This window comes from Carlito syrichta, unplaced genomic scaffold (assembly GCF_000164805.1).
Source record: "Carlito syrichta isolate Samal-C Ts95f unplaced genomic scaffold, Tarsius_syrichta-2.0.1 Scaffold313872, whole genome shotgun sequence".
Taxonomy (NCBI): domain Eukaryota; kingdom Metazoa; phylum Chordata; class Mammalia; order Primates; family Tarsiidae; genus Carlito; species Carlito syrichta.
The window spans coordinates 138,427-141,693 of record NW_007257968.1 but is presented as its reverse complement, the minus strand read 5'-3'; positions in this window follow the sequence as shown (position 1 = coordinate 141,693).

Here is a 3,267-nt window from a genome sequence, read left to right as displayed (position 1 = left end):
TTGGGGAAAACCAGATTGACCAAGCCCTACTAGGAGGTCCATCTCATGCTTAATTTGGGAATGCCCATTTCTCCATGACCATCCATGATAATAAATATATATTTGATCTTTGTCCTTGAATCCTGGCACAGAGCTCCTAAAACTTTGTAATTCCCTGCAGGATAGGAGTACCTTTGGTACGCTCATGAGATAACTTCTGGCAGAGGGGCATCAAGATAGCTTTCAGCATGGGGGCTGGTTGCTAGAAAGGCCAAGCCATGATTAAAGGATTGGGACTTTCAGCCCTACCATGCCCAGCCTCCCCTGGAGATTGAGTTCAATCAACAATGGCTTTAATCAATCGTTCCTATGTAATGAAGTCATCATAAAAACCCTAAACATTGAGAGCTTCTGGGTTGGTGAATGTGTTCCCATGCTGGGAGGGTGGTGCACCTCACCTCAACTCCCTGGGGACATAAATTCCTGTGCTTGGAACACTGCTAGGCCTCTTCCTACATACCTCTTCATCTGGCTGTTCATTTGAAACGTTTATACTATCTTTGATAGTAAACTGGTAATATTAAGTAAGGCTCTGTGTTCTGTGAAACATTCTTGCACATTATTAAACATAAGGAGAAGTTTGTAGGAACACTTGATTTTTAGCTAATCAGTCAAATGCATAGCAGGCCTGGGACTTGTGATTAGCATCTGAAATGGGAGCAGTCTTGTGGGAGTGAACCCTAAACCAGATTTTACACTTGGAGTGTCAGAATTGAATTGAATTGTAGGATGCCCAGTTTGTGTCTGGAAAGTTAAATTTGTTTTGAAGAAAAAGCGTACATATTTGCTATCAGAAATGTTTAATCAATCAATAAAATGGATAAAAATGTTGTATCCACACCTTTTTTTTTAAATAAAAAAATGTGATCAGAAGTGTTGTGAATAAAAATAGTTCATACTATTTCATATTCCTTGTCTAGCTTTCCATACTTCTGAGTCCATGTCTTTTCCCACAGAACTTTCTTTTGAATCAACCAATCTAAACGCAGCTGTAGTGAGTAGCATAACTTATGTCAGTTAATTAGTGAAGAGAGAGTACTGAGCATACAGGAAGATAAGTCAGCTTAGAGTTGAAGGGTGAATGGAGGTTGGCTAGGTGATGGGGGTGAGTGAGGAGGAGAATGTTCCAGATGTGGGGAACATCTTGTGGAAAGACCCTAGGTGGCAAAGGGCAAGGCAAACTCAAGGCATTGGAACCTAGTCTGTCGTTGGAGTGTGGAAAACAATGGTGAAGAGGTATGAGATCAGAGTCTTGTGGGAGGTCATTTTAAGTCTTGTAGATTTTGTTGAAGATTTTGATTTTATCTTAAGAGTAAGCAGGAGAGTTTTAGAGACAGATGGGACTTGATGATTTTCATTTTGAAAAGCCCCCTTTGGCGATTGCTGGAGAATGGAGGGTGAATATGGACGGCTGGGAGGTTACTTTAGTGTTAAATAGAGGTGGGAAGAAGTGAATGGCTTGGACAGATATTTAAGGGGCAGGGTCTGGCTTTGGCAACTACATGATGCTTTTTCTGTCAGAGGGAATCCTGGAGAAGGCCAGTTCAGAATGAGAAGATGAAGAGTTTGTTTCTGGGAATGGTGACTTTGAACTACCTCTGAGACATAGTTATTAAGGAGATAGTTGGATATCAGGGTCAGACTTCAGAGAGGAGGCTTGGGCTTGAGATGTACCTGGCAAGTCAGCACCCTATAAATGGTGAGTGAAAGATGTGGACAGCATGACATTGCCTAGGGAGAGGGACAGGAAGAGCAGAAAAGGACCTGACAGTGAGGAGGTGCGTCGTGATATGTGAGAATTCCAAGTAAACATTCTTAGCTTAAGAACCACAACAAAATCACGAGTGTATCCAACTTGCCAAATCTGGATGGAGCCAGTGTGTCTCTGGTCATTCAGCCAGTGCCCATGCACACAAGCATGAACCAACCTTGGGGGGGGGGCTCTGTCCTGCCCCTTCTGTGGAGAGAGAGGATGAGGTGTCAGGTGACAGCCTCTTGGGACTGAAAGATCAAGAGAAGTCTAGGCCTCTGTCATGACTGGAGAATTCTGCTATGCAAAAAATGAATAAATTCCAAAACAGGGTTATAGAAATTGTGGCAAAAATTTTAAATTTTTAATTTGGAAATAATTTCAAACTTGTAGACAACATGCAAAATAAAACGAGTATAAACATACCTTTATCCAGATTCATCTACTGTTTTACCCATCTGCTTTATCATTTGTTCCTCCTTCTCTTTATCTTTCTGTCTTCATCTGCCTATCTAATTTATTTCCTGAATCATTTGAGGGTAAGTTGCATACCTTATGCCCTTTTATCCCTAAATAATCATCTGTGCATTTCTTAAGAAGAGGGATGTTCTCATATATTACCATAGTACAGTTATCAACTTCAGTAAACCATAACATTGACAGAACACTGTTCTCCAACCTGCTGTTTGTATTCCAATTTTGCCAATCGACCAAATAATGTTCTTTATAGCATTCCCCTACTCCTGTGTAGGATCCATAGGGTCAAGGTTTATTTGTCATGCCTCTTTAGCCTTCTTTAATCTGAAACATTCCACAGCCTTCTTTGTCTCATATGTCATTGGTATTTTTGAAGGAATACAGCCCCCTGCCCTTTCCTAACAGAAGGATCTTCATTTTGTGCTTGTCTGGTGTTTCCTCATGATTAGGCTGAGGTTTATATTCTTGTCTGGAGTACTGCCAAGGTGATACAGTGTCCTTCTCAGGGTATCACACCTGGATGCTCTTGATACCCATCTGTCTTCGCTGATGATGTTAATTCTGATGACTTGGTCTAGGTGTTATAGTTTTTTCATTGTATAATGATTATTTTCTCCCTTGCAATAATAAACAAGTTATGAGGAGATACTTTAAGACCATGTAAATATCTTGTTCTTCCTCAAAATTCTCCCAGATGTACTGTCCACTCATACTTCTTGCCTGATCCAGTCTTTACTGTGATGGTTGCCAAATGATGATTTTACAACTCCAGTACGCCTACCACATTCAGCAACTGGCCCTCAGTATTCTACCGTGACCAAGAGTCCGTCCTGCCCTCTATTTATTTATCCCCATGAACTCATGCATTCCTACTTTTCCCCAAAGTTTCATTGTGCTCAAATTGTCCTAGCTTTAGTCAGTGGGTGTAGCTTCAAGCTGGGTCTCTTGTCCTTATAATATATCCCCACCATATCTTCAGCAATTCCTTTATTGCATAACAA